Source organism: Centroberyx gerrardi, chromosome 5 (genome assembly GCF_048128805.1).
Source record: "Centroberyx gerrardi isolate f3 chromosome 5, fCenGer3.hap1.cur.20231027, whole genome shotgun sequence".
NCBI lineage: Eukaryota > Metazoa > Chordata > Actinopteri > Beryciformes > Berycidae > Centroberyx > Centroberyx gerrardi.
Window position 1 is genome coordinate 27717345 of NC_136001.1, and position 21747 is coordinate 27739091.

A 21747-nucleotide genomic window follows, 5' to 3' on the forward strand; every position below is an offset into this window, starting at 1 on the left:
ATATTTAAGATTTCATAGCCTGTGTTTAGGCATGCGAGTTTTAGCATTAGACTCGGCAATGAGATAAAATAGTTTGTTTTGCAAACAGAGAGCAGATTTTTCATTCACAACCACAGCGGCTGGTTTAAATATGTTAACGTTTTCGCTATTCTTCAAGCCGAACTGTTTTTCAGAACACAAAACAAACATCCAAATAATGTGGTTACTTGCCAAACTGGCGGGTAGGTCTACTTTCAGAGTTGTTAAGGTTAAACAAATTTACCAGCCACAGTCAAATAAGTAGAAAAACAGTTCCTGGAGAAACTTGTGCGGGCTGTGATTAGACAGGTCAGTCACACAGGTGGTCAGTTTGACGGGTGATTAGTTAGACAGGTAGTTAGAGGTGGTCAGGTACATGGGTTATTAGTTACACACATCAGTCAGTTAGACAGGTGGTCAGTTGGTGTTATTTTCCCACCCTTTGCAGAACTAGTATCTGCTCCTGGCCCAGAAACAATTCTGAATCAACGTGTTAAAGCAAGTGGAGACACATAGTCAATACTATATGAGTAGTGGGGAACAGAATAAGAAAACCAGACTTCTTATTTGTCCCCCCCCCCCCCCCCCAAAAAAAAAAAAGTAAATAAAAATTGCTTGAAGATTTTTCACACATTAGGCTAGTTATTTTCTTCTGTGACAAGATGGAGAGAAAGCATCCACCCAACAAACCTCTGGAGCCCGGGCCTCCAGCTCTGAATCACAGGAGCAAACTCCCTCCCATCAGAAAAAGAGACTACCCTGTGCTCAAACAGAAGGTGCTCTACTCAGACATCATCACTACAGCAGCCAAGTCTAATGTCCAGGTAACAGCATATAGGCTAGGCTAATGCATTTACATACAGTACATGCATATAGACACAGACACATTCAAATTCAGATAGATATAACCTGTTTGCGTGCCGTGCATGCAAAATACGAAGCTGCTATTATGCTGTGACCCAAAACCTATAGTAATTGCTTATTGATTAGTCTTATAGAGAAGGACCAGAGACCCAACTGAGTTTACTGTCCCAAGAAAGCCTTGAGTTCAACACGCCAAAAGGTGAGACATTACATGCCACGTTTTCGGCATGTAGACTGTTTTATTCATTATCTCTGATATGCCGCGCATATAGTCTATTTGTTCAAGAGGAGCACAACATTGTATTTGTCTGTGTCAAAACTCTTTTCTCAGTGATGAGCTTCCAGACTCCACCTGACCTATTCAAGCTGGTTGAACAGGATAACCATGGACCTACCACAAAGCAACCACAGATCACTGACTTTGTTCCTGGTGGATATACACCCAAGGTCCAGCTGCCCTACCAAACCATGCCTGGCCAGATCCCCCGTGAGTTAGAGATAGAGAGGTATGTTTGTGGGTGCCAGGGTAACTTAGACAGAGGAGGTGCTGTCACCTAGTGCTGTGTAGCTTGCACCTCTTTGTATTTCCTGTGTATTTCAGGTGGTGCTAGGTTTACAAAAGGTGTCTGTTATTATGACTTTAATTTAGAGAGAGGGCAAGAATAGAGACACAGAGTGGTACGTTACATTATTACATTACATTATGTCGCTTTTGTCTAAAGCGACTTACAGTAAGTATATTTGACAGTAATTGGCCATTAATAGTAATCAGCCACTGTAATCATATTACCGTTTTATATTATCTCTTCCTTTAGACGTAGAAGGGAATACCTGAAGCTGGACATTACTCAGCTTCTTGCAGAGAAAGGCATAGACTCTAACCAACTATTGCTAAGACACCAGAGCAGCAGTGAGGAACATGTGACCACCTTGGACAATCCTGCCCCTCCTATGTCAAACTACCTTCCCTTGGAGGTGAGCCTGCTAACATTTATTTTGCTACTGCTTTTCCATGGCGGTTTAGCTCCCGATTACCATAGCATAATATTTTGGAGTACAGCACCTTCACTCACTCATTTTTCTTGGGTTTCTCTCCCAGGCATTTGATAATGAGGACTATGACTGCCGTACTCCAGAAGACTGGCTTGCCCTGGGCTATGCTGAAGGATCAGCTGATCGTAAACCTATACCTGCTAAAGCCCTGCTGCCTACAACTGACAAGATTCCACCAGGTAAATTGCCCTCAGAAATATAAAAATAGAGAGGGACGTTTTTTTTTTCTGTTCTTACATTTTTCCTCTCATTTCTCCCTCTGCTTTCTGAAGAGGACCCAAAAAGCCCCTCCCTGGAGTACAGCTGGCATTTTGTCGGGGTTCTTGACTACAGTAAGGAGAAAGACCAGTACCTGGTACAGAAGGCTGACATAAATGGCAGAGTAACAGACAAAAAAGGAAAGCCCATTCTAAATGGAGGATACAAAAAGGGTAAGTTCAATTGGCTGCTTTATCCCTGCTAGTTGCCTGGTGTCCAGCCCCCATGAATCGCAGTCTTTAATACTTTTTGAATTTGCATGGCGATTCATAGGGGCACAAGCCTATCCACCGGCAGTTATTTTGGTCAGATACAGTCCAAAATAACTATATATATATAACTAGGCTGTATAGAACTATAATAACCTACTTATGACGAGCATTACAGAGCGTGACAACAACTACCAAAATGGCAGCGCTGGCAAAGGAATCAGATAATAGCAAGCTAGATTTAGAGATTTCAGCAGTCCTTAAAACACTTAATGGCATCGATGAATTAAAATAGGAACAATCAGCATGTTTAAAAGATCGGAAGTGAAAGCCGCCATGATTGTTGTTGCTCTGAGGCATTTCCAGATTACGTCAATCTGCTTTGCTACTGTGATTGGTCAAAGATTTTGATAACTGACAACAACCAATCGGTCGGGGCGAGTAATTGCGTCAGTGAATCAGTCGTGGATAGGCTTGTGTCCAGACATCTATAAGTCGCCATGCAAATTCAAAAAGTGCTAAAGACTGCGATTCATGGGGGCTGGACACCAGGCAACCCTGCTAGTGTTTCGCACTGTGAATTTGCACTCTTATGATGATGTATAGTGCTGTAACTCTCATATTTTTCTTCTCACAAATTTTTCTCCATGTTTACCTTACATGTATGCCTCCCATCTCCCTCTCCTGAATAGGAGTAACCCCCATGCTTACAGCCACTCAGTACTGGGTACCCAGGATCAGGTTGTTATTCAGTGCTGAGGACCCACGTATCTTTGCCCAGCGGGTGCAGTTTGCCAAGGACTTGAGGCTGAACACAGAGGCCCTGATCCTCTACCACTTGGCTGCGGACTGCATGCCCATCTGGAGTGGCACACCCTCCATCAGCACCCACAGCCTCGAGCGCATTAAAAGGATTGCCCTCTCCACTCCTGGCCGCAGACTGGAAAAGTGAGCATCACCACTTCTCAACTTTTACTTTGTTGTCACTTATCATTTTCCCCCTGTTCAATGTACCTTGCTGTTGCTACTATTTTATAATAGATGCCCTTGAGTTTACCAAACCTTACCCTATAAATAGGCCTTCTTTGAAGGATGAGTAAGGGTAACATTATCATGTGTGCAGTCTACAGGAGTGTGTAGGGGACCTGGAGAAGGAGATAAAACTGGAATATGACTGCACCATGAACCGCATCATTTTGGACAAAGTAGTGATGAGCTACCCAGAGGAGTTTGCACACATCACCCTGCCACATAAAGATCCTGAGCGGGTACCACAAAAAGGTGAGCCAGTTTGCTTTGTGTGTGTGTGTGTGTGTGTGTGTGTGTGTGTGTGTGTGTGTCTATGGGGGCAAGATGCAATAACTGTATTATCAGCCAGTGGCCAGCATTCACCTTCAAAATCTAAACACTGAACACTGCATTGTGCTACATATCTACAGGGTGTGTGTCAGTCCCTGACTATGCTTTTGAGAAGAACCGAGCTGCATTTACCTTCAGTTCCCTGCTGACTAAGCCAGAGGTGATTGATATATTATCCACAATACGGGCTGAATGCAACAGAGTAGCAGCTATGAGTCTGTTCCGCATCACCTTCACCAAGGCACTGCGTCTCGAGGAATTTGAGCTCACCCAGTCTCAGAAACATTCACAGGTAGCTTTTTATACTGTCACCACTGGGCTATACCTTCAAAATAGCATTTATGTAATTTACAAAAGAGGGATGAAAGATGAATTTCTTTCTAAAACTTGTGAAAGATAGCTCCTGTTTTTGCCAGGTCAGAAGGTTATACTGTATATTTGCACTCATGGAATGCCTCTTGTCCAATCAGATTACTCGACCGGAACTAACTGTGGTATAATGCTAAATGAATGGGAGTCATCAGGACGATTGTGGCTTGTTGCATAGTTCTTGGTCCAACAATTTCCAAGCGATATCTACAGCAACTCTTTGTTTTATTCTAAGTGTATTGGGGAAAAAAAATCTCTACAAGTCCTATTCATTTAACATTGGCAGTGACAAAATTTTGCTGCTGATTACAAGGGTATTACCAGAGAAACAAGCAATGCACTCCAGTTTCACCTGCTCCTCAGGCTACTTGCAGACACAAGAACCAGCTGACTATCACATGAATAAAGCAACATCAAGCCTTTCCTCCATCTCCAGGTAGCCTCGTTTCTTCGGGACCCTTGGGTGACCACGTTGTGTAACAGCATCCGATCCAAGCTGAAGGACGTTGGCCCTGGCTGGTACAGCCTGAATGAGTCTCGCTGGGAGATTTACAAGATGTCCAAGCTGTGCAGACTGATGTCCCTGGTGCACTACAACCTTCAGGACTCGCTGCGCTTCCTGGTGCAGGGCTCGCTGGTCAGCCTGGCTCAGCTGCTGCTGGACGCCTGCCACAGTGTGCTGACCTGCCCTCAGGACCTGGTCTGGGAAAACAACCTGAACACCAGCCCCTACAAGTAGGATAGGAAGCACACACACACATATATGCACACATGGGCACACATTCACATACACACAAACACCTCTATACACTTTCATGCACGCATACATTACATTTACACATACTGTTCCGTTAACTGGATCTCACACAGCCTTACATTGTGTACTCAGTTTTAATGAGTGTTTGATAGTGCCTATGACATGTCATATTACTGTGATTTATATATTGTGTTGGTAGTATTACTCCACTCTCTGTATCCAGGCCCAAGAAGAACCCTCTGTTCCTGGTGGAGTTGGTTCTGGATCAGACTGGAGTCCATTACAGCACTCCTCTGGAGAACTTTGAGATATCTATCATTAACCTGTTTGACAAGGGCATTCTGGCCACACACAATGTACCGCAGCTTGATAAGGTAAGATACAATCTGGCATGACCTATAAAGGAAAGCAATGAAAGTAATGAAAATGTTTATGATAGGTACTACTATCTATGGATGATGATGACGAGTATAAGGTCAGTGACAATGACGCTGAGGATACTGCTGATATATAATTGTTCCTCCATGCCAGTTTGTGATGCAGAAGCTGTTATTCGGTGGCATTTCCCTGCTGGAGTCGGTGGGTTTGTTTGAGCCAGTAGTAACTGAGCATAGAGAGAAGGTCCGCATGGCTCTGCGCCAAGCTGCCATACCCCTCAGGGCCTACGCTGCTGAATATGAGAAACACTTGGAGCTACACAACTCGGACATAGAAACCCTCCTCAAGTAAGACTTTGTTCAGACTATGCCCGCAGATTTTCACAACTCCACCTTTTTCCCCCATGAGTTCAAGGACATGTGAGTGGCAGATGTACTACTATGTAATACTGTAGGATCGGTAAAGGTTTTGGTGCGGTCATGAGATGCTTATCTTATTAAATGAAAACATTGGTGTTCCACTTAATTTTCCATCACCCATAGGGCATTTCCCATTGCATGAATTCTTTTTATTTACAACTACTGTATTTTTTACTTAAAGGCTTAATCACTGTGCATGGGTTTGTCATTTGTCTTCCAGAGCCCGTAATCAGGGGGAACAGACAACCCAGGAAGTGAAGAAAGAGGCAGTTCAACACCTGAAGGAGAAGGAGAAGCTGGAGCACTCTCTACCGTCCTCCATCGTCATTGGCCCCTTCACTGTCAGTGTAGAGACTGTACGTCAGGCTCTCTCTAAGAAACGAAAGGCTCTAGCCGACGCAGTGCTAGACCACTTTGCCCGTAAGCTGCGCAAGCAAGTTGAAGATGTAAGTTGCAAGTTTAGAAAACAGAAAAATAGAAGTCATAAGGGTGAAGTACAGTTAAGTGTTGTAATACAGTATATCATTTTAAGACATGACTGCTGAGGATATTTATGTATACCGTATGGTGCATTTTAGTAAATTTGATGTTTTTTTACATACAATTTCCATTTATTTCTAATGGGAGATAATGTTTTTGTTTCTTTTTTGTGTGCCTGATTACAGCCCTGAACAATGTGACCATTGTGATCTAATACATTTCTGTGTTTGTGTGTCCAGGCATGTGAAGAGTGTGAGGTCATCAGCAGAAAGCTGTATGAGAAGCCCAACAGCACTGAGGAGCTGACAGAGCAGAGGGACTGGATGAAACAAATCCCAGAACAGCTCAAGAGTCACAAGGTGCAGATAGAAGGGATGAACTGGCTGTTTCAGTTATACACCACGTCAAGGCTTATTCCTCAACACATCATATTTGTCCACAACAGGAACGTCTAGGCAAGACCCTCTCAGACTATGAGCTACTGGACGAGTTCTTCTACAGCCTCTCAGATGAGGACTTTAATAGAAAGTAAGACTGTTAAATGCAATCCATACGAAGTCATCAGGCAAAATTTTGGGAGACTGATATTTTTTTTATATGTTTTCAGATGGGAATGAGAGATATTTGTGGGATTCATAATGGTTAGAGTGAATAGAGGGAAATGATAACTGAATAATAGTGATTCAGTCCTCTGACTCTTTTTCTGCGCAGGTGGACAGCTATTGGGTGGCCTCATAAGATAATGACCCAGATGGAAGCAGTAGCCGTCCAGCATGTGGACGATGAGGAGCGCTTCCACAAGATCCAGCTGGTCAACCAGAACAACTTCCAGGAGCAAATAGACTCTCTACAGGTCAGTTGGGCCATCTGAGTTATTCTTTTATCTTCACCAGCCACTTATCACAGTGGGGATTCAGTATTGGCACTTCAGTCAGCTGAAAAATGACGACCAAGAGGCAACACTAGCTGTGACCTCTACCTAATGGGTTTCAATGAGAAATTAGAAACTTTTTTTTTCAATGAGAAACTTTTTCCCATATTGTGACCAGTTTCTGATGAAGAAAATTAGGCAACAAAAATATAAAATGTCAAGGTATGCCTTTAAATAATTAGTTACAGGCTGCCCCAACAAAAATCTATAGAAGTCATTGAAACCTCTACAATACTATGTGTAGTTATGTTTAACTTAAACATGCGCTCAAGAGAGGCCTTGGTTTATCTGTTGTAATCTTAGAACTTCCCTTTTTCAAGTGTAACAGGGTAAGTTCATCTCATCTGGCTGTTAATCACCGGAACTGTGTTTGTAGATGCTGGTCGCTGGGTTTGCCGCCCACACAGACATTGATCGTGCCCATGAGACAGCCAACGAGGTGAAGCAGGCAAGCAAGCAACTGGAGGAGTGCCAGACTATGGCCCAAACCTACAACAACAGAGAACGTCTCTTTGGGATTCCCATCACTAATGTGAGTGGGGAACAATGTATCCAGCATCTTTATCTTCAAGCAAAATAATCTATTGATCCATGTGGTCACGCCAGATGCATTTTTTTTGTCATAGATGTTTTCCCCCTTGGTTTGAACAAAACAGGGCACGAATACACATTGACTTGTTTTTCTAACAATGAAATGTTGTGTCACAGTATGATCGACTGCAGAAGCTGATAAAGGACTTCCAGCCCTTCAGGGACCTTTGGACCACCACTTCTGACTGGCTACGTTGGCACGAGAGCTGGCTCAATGACCCGCTGTCCATCATCGACCCCGAGCAGCTGGGGCGCAACGTCACAGATGCCTTCAACACCATGCACGAGTGTGTCCAACAGTTCAAGGACATCCCTGGTTAGTGACATATGTTTCATTACTTTTATTGAGTTACTAGAGGGATGGATATGTGTGGCCTTTGTGTTTATACTTTGACAAAGTATGAACACCCTTCAATGTCCTTCAATAGATCATGATGGTTAGTGCATCTAACCTCAGTTTTCTCGCCCGCTCACTTTCACTTTCCATATTTTCTCTGCACCCCATCCATCTCTAGACTGCCAGATGGTGGCAACTGAAATCCGCAGCAAGATTGAAGACTTCCGTCCTCACGTCCCTCTGATCCAGGGCCTGAGCAACCAGGGGATGAGGAGCCGCCACTGGCAGATGCTTTCCGATCGCATCCAGATGAACGTCAAGCCCAAAGCCAGCCTTACCTTCTCCCACTGCCTGGAGCTGGGCCTGCAGAAGCACATGGATGAGATAGCCCACATGGCTGAGGTGGCTAGGGAAGAGTACGCCATTGAACAGGTAACATACCCAATTTAACAACTGGGTCTCCATGAATTGTTATGGACCCTAATTGTGTGTTTCTTTATATCTTACACAGTACAGTCAGCTGTGTAAGTATGGGGCAACTAATGTATATCATAATAATAGATTCATCATATTATTTGCAATGTTTCGACACACTGAATTTCTGCTGTATATATTTTTGGACTGGTCAAATTTTCATATGGCCTCTCAAATTATATTGAACTTTATTGTAGGATAAACCCCTTGAGATGAATCATCTCGTTTTCAAGGGGGTCCTTGAAACACAAATACATCTACAATACAACAAAACGAAAGAAAATTACAGGTACACATAGACACGTACAAATACATATACAAACGCTCCCACGCCCTCTCCACCCCCAAGCCACCCGCACCCCACAAACCCTTTATAATGAATTAAACACAATTAGAAACTAGAAAATTAAACTACGTGTTCTTTTACACTTTCTCACCCAGGCTCTGGAAAAGATGGAACAGGAGTGGTCGACAGTAATCTTCGATGTACTGCCCTACAAGGAGACGGGCACCTACGTGCTTAAGAGCCCAGACGAGGCCTCCCAGCTGCTGGACCAACACATCGCCATGACCCAAAACATGTCCCTCTCTCCTTTCAAGAAGCCATTTGAAGACCGCATCACCACCTGGGAGAGCAAGCTCAGGAAGACACAGGTACACACACACATACACACACACACACACACACACATGTTTACAGTAAGACACCTTGTATCATTGCCATGTCAGTGCAGTTGCTCATGTTGTGCTGCTGCCCTCTCCTGGTGCTTGCAGGATGTGCTGGAGAAGTTGCTGACATGCCAGCGCTCCTGGCTCGACCTGGAGCCCATCTTCAGCTCTGACGATATCAACCGCCAGCTGCCTGTGGAGGGAAGCAGATACCAGAAAATGGAGCACACATGGAGGAAGGTCATGAAAAGCACCTTTGATAACCGACAGGTCAGGGCTCCCACAACAGTTCCCATCATATAAGACGGAGATGTGTTTGTAGGGATACAGAGAGTAGCCCACAGCTAGATGATAATGATTTGTGTGTGTGTGTTTCTGTGTTTATCTCTAGGTGATTGACCTGTGCCAAGATGCCTGTCTGCGATACAATCTGAGGGAGTGTAACAAGCTGTTGGAACTGGTCCAGAAAGAGCTCAATGATTATCAATCACAATAAATGGTCTTGATAATTTGAGGAACAAAATTATATATTGTACTGTATTTGTTGTACTTCTTCAACATCTTGACTATTCTTCTAAGTGAAATGAAATGCTTCAATATTGCCAATATGTCAGTATTCTACAATCATTAGTTGTGGAAACTAAAATGACAATAAAAGATTATACACTATTAATTGCACAGGCCTATTTGTTCGTAGGTTCTGCTTCCTGTCAGATGAGCTGCTGGAGATTCTGTCCCAGACTAAAGATCCCTCTGCTGTACAGCCTCATTCGTGCAAATGGTTTGAGAACATCGCTCGGGTTGCTTCTTCACAATTATCTTCATAGTTACTCTCCTCTTAGACTATTGGAAACATATCACATGACTGATGCTGGGCTCAGATTACAGGAGTTTTTCCGCCGATTTATCCCCGATTCACCCCTCCTGACAATCGGAGGAGAAATCTGGATCTGGGCCTTGGTTGGTACTGATATTCAGCACATAATATCTGGTAATGTGAGCTGTTTACAAATAAAATCTTAACCCTCCCAAACCGTTCGCAGGCGCATCGGGGCCGCCCCGATAATTTCTAACCTGTTGATATTTGCGAGTTAAAATCTGGACCGTTACGTCACTACTCATTTTCATTATGCCTTTCAACGTTGGACAATACAACTTTAACGTCCCAGCCGGGGTGTAACAGCTGACGGTATTGTGTTAGTGTAGACGGTAGTGTGTTATCGTGGCCTGGTCAAGTGGTGATTGCTCATTGTTTATAGATATTACTGGGCCAAAGATGACTTGTACATCCGAGCAGTGAATGCAGGATGGATATGAGTACCTGGGTAACTCTGGATGTCTGGTCGTCACCCCGCTCACTGACAGGTAGGCTCCTGGCTATTCATTCTGCTGCTGTTCTGTTCATGCCTTGATGCCATATGCTCTTTGAATTAAAACATTTTCTGCCTCTTCCAGATGCAAGCTGACCCTGACAGGGGCCCTGTGCCTGAAGTTTGGAGGGGCTCCTGCGGGTCCAGCAGGGACAGGAAAGACAGAAACCACCACCTGGGAAAGACCTGGCCATCCAGACAGTGGTTTTCAACTGCTCCAATCAGCTGGATTTCATTACAATGGGCAAGTTCCCTCAAGGGACTGGCCAGGTAAGAGAAACATGCCTTAAAATTGTGATGGAATATCAGCTTTGTTGTCAAGTAGCAAAAATCTTGCTATCCATCACATCCATTTTGGATTCCTTTTCTATGTGAAACTGGAGACTGGAGTTTCTCTCAGAGCTTGTATTCAATTGATTGAATGATTGACTTCCATTTTCCCTTTCAGCCTGGGCGTGCTTTGATGAGTTTAATCGTATTGATGTGGAGGTGCTATCTGTGGTGGCACAACGGATCACCACTATTCAGAAGGCCTAACAGCAAAGCGTGAGATACTGCTTGAATAGGGAGTCACAGGATCCATAGTTTTTGAGTGCACACATGAAGATGCATCTTATAACACTGAAATAGCTGTGTGCAGGTTGCTGGCGTTTTTAGGTGTAACGCTTTGTGTTTCAAGGGACAGAGATCCCTCTTGTCCCTTCTTGTGCTGTCTTCATTACTATGAATCCTAGTTACGCTGGCCGCACTGAACTGCCTGACAATCTCAAGGTTTTCAAATGACAATGACTTTTCAAATGAATGTACACCATTGAGGATGAGCAGTTGGGGTTCAACACATGCGATTCTATCATCTGCAGGCCCTGTTCCTTCCTGTGGCTACGATGGACCCTGACTATGCTATGATAGCGGAGATCTCCCTCTACTCATTTGGCTTCAGTGATGCCAAAGTCCTCTCCAAGAAGATCACCACCACCTTCAAGCTCTCCTATAAACAGCTTAGCTCTCAGGTGTGGACCACAAGGAGGTTTTATGTATTTATTTATTTATTTATTGAACTGGTCAAATGTTTCAGTTTATCGCCATGTACATCTATATATACTAAGAATTTGACCCGGGGAGTTGGTGTACATAAAATTGCTAAAGCAAATTAAACAGACTATAACTATATGTATATATATATATATATATATATATATATATATATATATATATATATATATATAGTGTATACTATAACAGACAGCTTTTAGTAGGAGAGCATACATGGTTAATAATGTGGCAGGAGACGTGCTTCTATCTGCAGGATACGTGGCTTACCTGGGACCCTTCACTGTAAGTGGGTTGCAGCTGAGCTTGTGAGTGTGAGTGCTGTATGTATTAGTGTGCTAAAAAGTTAAAAACTAAAAAAAGTTTTTTTTTTGTTTATGTAAAACAACTGCCACATGATTTGAAAGCATTTTGACTAAATGTTATGTAACAATTCTTTCCAATAGTATTTCTAAGAAGGAACTTAAAATGAGACCTTTTTACAATAGAAAATTGCAGATTATTGTCAAGAATAGTAATTGTTGTATCTCAATACTGTTGTGTAGTGGGTCAGCAGTAGTGTATGCTTATCAATGTTTAAGTCAGATCATGTTTACTTGTAGTTCAACCGACTTCATATTATCAGCCTGCTTGTAGACTCACATTCATTCACACACATTTATCATTCACCTTTCTCATCATCAGTTTGTCATTTGTATTGATAACAGGGCTGCTGATGGATAACTTTTCAGTGGAAAATGGCACCATCACCCAGTGCTCTCAGTGCTGGGCTCTGTTCATTGAGCCAAGTGGATCAAAAACATGGTGAGGAGTAGGACTCTCTTTTGACTGCAGAGGGTGCCAGTGAGACCAAAAGTCATAAAAAACAAGATCTTACAGTAATAAACAGTATCAATTACCATCATGTGTAATGTTTGTAATTATATGTTGTTTATCAGCATCAGTAGTTGCCACTACAGAGGATTTGATGTAAATATCCCTTATGCTGTTAAATTAGGGTGAAATTAGGGCCTACAGAGGAACCTGGCTTGGATGTTAATAAATGGGGATGGGTGACAGTCGTTGGGGTTAAAGTGGGCACTTCCCATCAGAGATACTTCTCCAGAAAGCTGTATTTGTATCTATGATTCACTGCTCACCCATGCTTGCTTCCTGTTTTCACCCAGGAGCATGACAGTGGATTGGATGTTATGAAGCTCGGTGACCCGGACTTCCTCCGCAGTCTTGAGAACGGCGTTCTCTTTGGTAAACCCCGCCTCTTGGAGAAAGTGGGAGAGGAACCAGATCCTGCTCTGGAACCCGTCTTGTTGTGGCTGGTGAATACACACAATACACACATCCATTACAAAACAAAAATCTATTGTATGTCAGTGTTATGCAAATGTCTAACATGAGTTGGTCTCCTAGACTCAAGTTTTTGCATGTTGTGGCCCTTGGACATACAAGCAGCAGGGCAGCACAGTACTGAAGCTGGGAGATGAAGTCATCCCTTACCAAGATGACTTCAAGATGTACATCACCACCAAGCTGCCTTCCCAGAGATCTCCACCAAAGTCACCCTCATTAACTTCACCCTGTCGCCCAGGTAACACACACTTTATACAGGTTATTATGTCTACTTCAGTGATGTCAATGCCAATATCACTTTTGCTCAATTTCTTCAATCTCTTTTCCACATCACTATTATTGAAATATATATTGTGACCTCTTTTCCCAAGGCTTTTGAAAATCCAATTTATAACTATTTATAACCTGGGAGTCCATTCATTCCATCCAAAATGCACTTAACACCAGTAATTATTGAGATATTAGAAGCAGAAGTTATTGTTAGCATTTGTTAGCAATGATAATGCAATTTAATGTCCATTCTTGAGAAGTCATATGCAACTCCTTCAATTTCATCTGTTTGTAATGTGCTGCACATGATTGTTTAGACATAGTTCTTAGTCTGATTGACTACCATTGCTAACAAACGCTAACAAATTTTACCTCCTACTTCTTAAAAATAGACTCAGAAGTAGGGGCTTATAGAATATAGCCCCTACTGTATCTAATGTGTATCTGTACCTGTATCTGTATGTGTAATGTGTATCTGTATCTGTACCTAATGTAGCTTATAGCCAGCAGTCACACCATGCCACAGACCCGCCTTCGCAGTTCTGTTGTTGTTGGTAATTTTACTTTTTCCTGTGTAGTATGATGTTTGTGAATATGCTATCTTTTATTTTTTATCTTTTGTGTGTTAGCACCTTGGTCCGTGAGGAACGACATTTCGTTCAGCCGTATACTATGTATGTGGATGAATGACAATAAACTTGAACTTGAACTTGAACTTGAATGGATTAAAAGGACTTCCATGTTTTTTTTCTGGGAGGAGGTAGAATGAAAATTCACAATAAATAACTCAAATAATGCCCCCAGGTTGCGAGATCATACACAGATTACTTATACGGATAAAGCACAGGAACTGGTTGAGAACATTGAAGCCAGATGTAAAAAATATTTTTCCTATGAGTATGTAACTACTGTCTTTTGTTACTTCCTGACATGTTTCTTACAGGCAGAGTGGAGGATAGAATTGTCAACATCAACGAGTTCTTCACGTTCAGCCTGTCCAGTAATGTGTAGCCGTAGCTTGTTTGAGAAGCACAAGGTCATGTTTGCCTTTCTCCTGTGCGCTCGCATCATGATGAATGAGAACAAGACTGACATGGTGAGCGACACTTCGCTTCACTCTCCACTTTCATCTCTCCTAGGAACTCATGCAGTATATTTGAGTCAATACAAAAACAACTTGATGAATCTACATTGTCTCCCTGTCTGTGTGTGCCAGGCTGAGGGGCGCTACCTGCGATCCGGGGAGCGTGCCTGGCAGGACATCCTGGGCCTCAGCGCTCTGCCCAACTTCAGCAGCTTGGCAGAAAGCTTCGCCAAACACATGCTGTCCTTCCAGTGGATCTTCGGCAGCAGCCGGCCTCACAGGCACACACAGATACCTACTATGTTAACAGATGTGCACTTGTTTTCTGCATTTGTATTGTACTTATACTTATATCCATGTTCATTGCATAAAGGTATGATGATATTTTCATGGCCATAATCGTCTAATTGGTTTTGGTTGAGTCATCAACAGTGCAAACATTTGTTTTACAATTGGGGTACAGAATTAGCCATGTTAACTTCAGCTGAAATTCATTACTGGTTGTTTGCCTCTGACAGCAATATTTATTGTCTCTCTCCCCTTCTCCCTCCATCTCTCCTCCAGACGTCAGACCTGTCGGTGGTCTTCAAGGAGGCGTCCTCCTCCACTCCTCTCATCTTTGTCCTCTCCCCTGGGACGACCTCGCCGCCGACCTCTACAAGTTTGCTGACATCATGAAGTTGCCATCTCTCTGGGCCAGGGCCAGGGGAGTGCCTGGGAATTATCATTCTCTTCTCTCTCTCTCTCTCTCTCTCTCTCTCTCTCTCTCTCTCTCTCTCTCTCTCTCTCTCTCTCTCTCGCTCTCTCGCACTCTCTCACTCTCTGACCCAGGGGAAAAGCCACTGTAAATCACTTTATCAAAAAACCAGGCCATTCTCATTTGTCTTGCTAAGAATGGCCACCTCAATGCTAATTATTTGCTCTATTTCAGGCCAGAGGACAGGACTTTGTGCCAAACATCTCTGAGAGGTGCCACATTCACCATGAGCATACACAGAAATAAGACAGACATAAATAACAACCACAGAAAAACTGTTGTGCAGGTTGTAAGACTCATTTTCCCGAACACAGCTGAAGCCTAGTGGCAGGCTAAACATTCCTATTCCCAGTAATTAATTCCCTTGGAACTGTCCCAATAGGTTCATTATGCTAGTGCATGTGTCATGTTTCTTGCAATTACATGAGTTGAAATCCTGGCTCATATTGGGCTGTTGCATCACCCTGCCCTCAATTTCCTGACTGTCTGTATTGTATTGTTGGGAACTGAAGGCTCTTCATCCTTCCTGAGAGAGAGCCCTAGCTAGTCAAACTGGGTGTAGGGAGACATGCTATACCCCACAGCACCGGCAAAATGTTGACAAGGCTACCCACTCTCCTTAAAAAAATAACAAAACTTCCAGCAAACCAGTGTCTGGTGTCTTAAATTAAAGCCTCATGCTTAGCCCTTTTGCTTGGTGTTTCCGCTAGTCCTGCAGCATGATGGCAGTTGTCTTCATCACATCTGCATTTTGTTCTGTTGCTGTTTGCGTGACGCAGGGCCCCTTGGCTGAGACCATGATGCACAGTGCCATGGAGAGAGGTCAGTGGGTCTTCTTCCAGAACTGTCACCTGGCCCCAGATGGATGCCCACCGTGAAGAAGAGACGCTGTGTGTGTGTGTGTGTGTGCATACACATACACAAAAGTGCACAGGCATGCACAAACACACGCACAATTAGATCCTGAAGACAACCCAAAGATAGAACTACAACTAGGCGTAAATGAACAGGTGTGCTAGATGATTCATATGTTAGAGAAGCCACACACAGTCACCGCGACTTTGACGGTGTTAATTACTGCCTTTATCACTCACGACCATCTCATGCCCCTCCTCAACAGGTGCACAGAGACTGCCGTCTGCCCAGCAACAAGTTCACACTGCCCATCCTCCAGAATGGCTCCAAAATGGCTGATGAGCCTCCCCAGGGCATAAAGGCCAACCTACTGAAGACCTACCTGAGCCTCACCAATGATTTTATCACGTCCTGCACCAAGGTCTGCCTCTCGCTCACTCACCCTCCCCTTGATTCTGCTCCTGCTCATTCTATTTGTCTCATCTTTTACTTCTCATCTCTCTCTCTCTCTCAGAAAACTCTGGATCAACTGTGTTTTTGCGAACTGCATTTAGCAAAGTGTCATTATTGTGTAATTCCTGCAATTGCTGTGAAAAATGTGTTACCTCCCAGATACTTATTCCTCTCCTCTCCTCTCCTCTCCAGACAGCAGAGTTCAAGTCTCTGCTCCTGTCTCTGTGTATGTTCCATGGAAATGCCATTGAGTGCAGGAATTTTGGCCCATTTGGCTTCCACATTCCCTGTGAGTTAACCGACGGAGACCTGCGCATCTGCATCAGCCAGCTCAAAATATTCCTGGACAAGTACCAGGACGTCCCATACAAGGTGGGGGAGAGAAGGACTCTCTGTAGGTCTGTATTTAAACAACTGTTAAGAGAACAGTATTTCCTCCTTTTCTTTCTTTCTTTCTTTCTTTCTTTCACTTCACTCCTCTCAACCAGTTGTTGTCTTCTGCACGTCCACTGCCAACGTCTTATTGCTACTGTCGTTGAAATTCCCTTCTTATCACTACAGATATTTGAGCTCATCAGCTCACAGAAATAAGGCACCTTTAGCGAGAACAGACATTTTTGTCTCAGTTCAATGCCAGAGAATGAGCTTCTGTCTGTGTACTCGTGTGTGTGCGAGTGCATGTATTGTCACTTTGCAAAATGTAAACAAAAATTAGACACTTTAAATATCCCAAATGTTCTATTAGCAACCTTGTCACTGTCACTTTTTGAAAAAATAATCTGTTAGTTTGCTCTCTAATGATATCACAATAACAGAAATCATGTTTCTCTCTTAACCGCTGCCTTTCACAAACAAGGAAATGTAGGAAATGAGACTGAGTATTTGTCATGTTGCATAATAGATTGCCACACGTGTCTCCAGTGACATGGGTTTAGACATATCCTCGTGACACTTTGACTTGTGTTGTCAGGGTGTCTGCAGATCCTGAAAAGTAAAAAAATGTCTAAAATCATAGTATCAAAACTATATTATCAAAAGTCTTAAAAATGTGGTTTCTTGTTTTTTCTGATGAGGGAACAGCACATTTATTTCACTTGGTGTGGTCTTATATTTCACTGTTACTGGTTTTAAAAGACCAAATTTAACTTCATGAAACTTGCAGATACTCTGGTTGTGTATTATGGCCTAGAATTACTAGAGACTACAACAACACTATGTGACAAATAAATCAAAGCATTACAAGTTCTCAACTACTGACTACCAAACTAAACTGACTGCACTGTATGTACATTTTACATGTCTCATACATTTTGGTATAAACTGAATGTGGTGAGTGACCTGTTGCCATGGTAACTCTGACCCTAGGGCTACCTAGCAATACATCCCCGGCCTGCCCATCAACGATACACCTGAGATCTTCCGTCTCCATGACAACGCTAACACTAGCTATGCCCAGAATGAGACCTTCGCCCTGCTGGGAGCCGTGGTTCAACTCCAACCTCGAGCCGCATCTAGCGGGGGGCAGAGCTAGGGAGGAGATGTGTGTGTGTGTGTGTGTGTGTGTGTGTGTGTGTGTGTGTGTGTGTGTGTGTGTGTGTGTGTGTGTGTGTGTGTAAGTGTGTGTTATTTCCCTCAGGAAAGTAAGGGAACTCTGAGAAAGAACAGATTTTAAACTTGATTTCTTTTCCTGTTTTATTACCTTTATTGAGTTTGCAGGTTCACGGTTTCACTGCTAGCATCATATTATCGTATGTGTTACTTAAATCCAGGTCAACAGTTGTGGAACAATAGATACAGCATCACATTTTTTCCATGAACTAAGTCTTACAGAAAAATGCCAAACTAAACAATTCTTCAATCGTCACACAACAAAGCTAAGTAGCCTGCCAGGAATTCAGCCACTGATTGTGTGAAGAGTCGGGATCAATTTCAGTTCCAAAGGGTTGGACTCAGGTTGGTCAGGTAATGCATCATTGTTGGTTTACCTCTCCCTGTACCGTAGATAGTGGAGGAGATAGTGGCAGGCATTGTTGAGAAGATCCCCGAGGCTATCAGTGTCCAGGAGGTGATGGCCAGGAACCCAGTCCTCTATGAAGAGTCCATGAATACAGTTCTCATCCAGGAGGTCATCAGGTAACACTGGGCTGCACTACAGGATAACACTACTGAAAACACTGATAGTCTCTTTATTTTATAATGACACACATCACTATACTCTGTAGAGCGGTCCAGTTTTGAGTCCTAAAACCCAGAAGTGAGTTTTGTTTTGTTTTTTTGAGCTTTGTTTAAAAGCCTGAGATAAGGTCTGTGGTTAAGACAGGCTTAAGACACATTTCCTCATTGCTGGACCGCTCTATGCATTCCTGATCAGGGCTTGTAGTACTAGCAAGGAAAAATGTCTTTGAGATTAGAGAAGTAAACTGCGAGCTGTGCCAAGCTAAAGCATCTCTGACCGTGTTAAGTTTAGCATAGTTCTCCAGTTGTTGTGGAGAAGAGGTGAAGCAGCTCGGTCAAGTGGCCAGATATAGCCAGAACAATAGGAAGAGGGGTGATTCTGCCTCTAAAATAAAAGAGTAATAAAAAAATAATTAAAGGGGTAATAAGTAATCTATGACCTCTATAGGTGACCAGTGTGAATTGCAACAACATCAGCAGAACTTGTATCTTCCTACAAAAGTCTCTGGCACAGCCTGTAAAAATAATAATACTGCTTTGTAATAATACTGTAATAATGATACTGCTTTGTCATTTGCTTTTTTGGCTTGAGAACAAAGTGTTTTAGCCTTTGCAGCTCAAATATCTGGTGACTCCGGTCACTTGCTCAAAGTGAGTTTTGAAAGCCAGAAAATGTCAGCAACTGTTGAAAATAATTGTTGAGTCATTGGTATTGATCAACCCTATCGACCCCTGCAGATACTGTATATTATGGTTATTTTGTGCTATAAGGCAGTAAAAACCTTACTAATTTCCCCTGTTGGGGGTGATCCGGATCTGGGATGTAATACTGATTTATTATTGTTTTTAGCCATACCTATGAAACTAATGGAGATAGACACTTGATTTTGAATCCTAAGGGTATGTTTGTAGGGTCAAGAAATCAATTTAACTTAAAATTAAAGTGATAGGAATGATGTCTTTGGGTGTAACAGCAAGTTGGAGAATTGTTTGGTGATGGTAGAGGTTTGTGCTCTCCCGAGTGCCTTCTAGTATTATTTAACATTTCTTTTATTTCATTTGGGATTGTTATACATTGGTCAGTGCATAATTTGATCAAATGAATAAACAAACACAATTGATTCTCTTGCTCCTGAAATTACCTAATAATAGACCAGAACTAGGCCGCATGAATGACTGTAATTTGAGTAGTACTCGTATGAGCTGATCTAAGTATTGGTACTTGTATTGGTTCTGAAAAATTGGTATGGATTCCCCTGTAGTCTCTGTGTGTCTGTCTATAACAGGTTGCTGGCGATCATCTCCCAGAGTCTCAGTGACATTGTGAAGGCTCTGAAGGGTTTAGTAGTGATGTCATCAGAACTGGAGCTTATGGCCAACAGCCTGTTGATCAACGCTGCCCCTGATATGTGGTAGGGCAAGGCAAGACACACACACACACACACTCTTAGATTCTCACCCACATGCACGCACACAGAAACCTTTGCTGGGGAAAAGCCACAAAAAAATCCTTAGAAATTAGTCTTGCATCTTGTGGGGGATTTTTTTTTTAAGAGAGTATCGCAATACCGTGGTTTTGCCTTGAGTCAGGTTGATCTTATGTCATCCATCTGTGGGTTTTCCTCTTCAACATAAAGTATGCAGTTAACTTTCTCTTTTGATGCCTTTTTGCAATTTTGGGGCGAGGCTTGGACATCTGACATTTGGGGGCGCTTTCAATGTTCAGGGCATTGTATGAACTTTTGGTGGCATTTCTGCCCTGAGCCCCTGATCATTTCCTACCCTGCTTTCTGAGAATGCATAATACCTCTGTGTCACGGTCTCTTCCCCCAGGCCGACCGTCTCTGAAGCCACTGGCCTCCTGGGTGCCAGAACTACGCCCTCATCTTTATTGACACCATTGGAATTGACTTCGAGGTCAGACAGTAGACTTGATGTCTGACTGCCTGTCTCAGTGCCACTGTTTCTACCTCACCAGCTAAAAAGACATTGTCTCATACTTTTCAGGCATAACACCTTATAGAATTAGAGAACTGAAGCCACTCTAATTTGACTGAATATTGAAGTATATACTGCTTTGAAGCTTTATTCTTCAACGCCTGTGATCCTCTCTCCTCCCCATCTCCTCCTACCTCTCTTTCAATCCTCTCTCCCTCAGGTAATGGTGAAGTCAGCGTCGGAGATAACAGAGAAACCAAACATGGGCTGCTACATCCACGGTCTATTCCTGGAGGGGGGGGGAGTCAAGGCCCAAGAAGCTCTACACAGAGATGGCCGTCATCTGGTCGATCCCCAAGCTCAACCACAAACCTCCGTCTTCTGCTGTCTATGTCTGCCCCATCTGCAAGACTCTCACACCTGCTGCTCAGTACACACAGGATCTGAGCATGACTGGCTTCAGCTGTATTATTACAAATCTTATATACCAATTTGATTAGTTAGACCTTAACTGAGACTTTTTTTGTAGAGGTCAATGAAATGGGTTTTTTTTTAGTGAAGGAAATGGCGTAACCCACGTTTGTGAAACTTTTGCTTGGTGTATGTGTATGGCTTGTGTTTATTTGGGAGTAAGATTGGGCGTGCTCGCTCGGGTGTTTGTGTGTGTCTCTTTTAGGTGGTTTTATTACTCACCCAAAATAGACTCCAGTTAGTGTCCAGTTTCAGAAAGCTTACGAAAGTGCAGCTCTGTATTTTCCACCCTCAGCTCACAGCCTGCATCCTGTGCTGGCAGATTAGACCGCTTGGAAACACTTGACTCAGTGCAGCGAGTGTGATGAAAAGAGACGAAACAATTCACATTTCTGCGTTTGTGTCAGTGAGCCGTTCTGTGTGTTGTTTTCAGGGACCCTGTCTGCAACCAGTCATTCCACCAACAGTGGCCCTCGTCTGTGCACGGGACTACTGAACACACACATTCACTCACACACACATACACGTATGTGTAACAAGATGCACTTTTTCAAATAAAACGCACATGCAAAATCACCAGTTTTCATATCTATGCTTTACAAACCACAGTGATGTCACACACGCGACTTCTCTCTATGCACCTTATGTTGCCAAAGATGATTTCACTCCCAGTCATAGTATTACTGTGTAGTAAACTGTTTGATGCCATAATAATGTAATGCTGTCTTGTAAGATTATTTGCCTTGATGAGGGATCTTGATCCAGTTTTGTGGAACAGCTGGTTCTCAACATGATTTCTCAGGATTCCAAC

The 21747-nt window shown here is 43.0% G+C and overlaps 1 pseudogene; it reads left to right on the forward strand.

The window, feature by feature from the left end:
- Nucleotides 1–680: 680 nt before the first annotated feature.
- On the forward strand, nt 681–21491 carry LOC139926960 (dynein axonemal heavy chain 1-like; annotated as a pseudogene).
- The last annotated feature ends 256 nt before the right edge of the window (nt 21492–21747 follow it).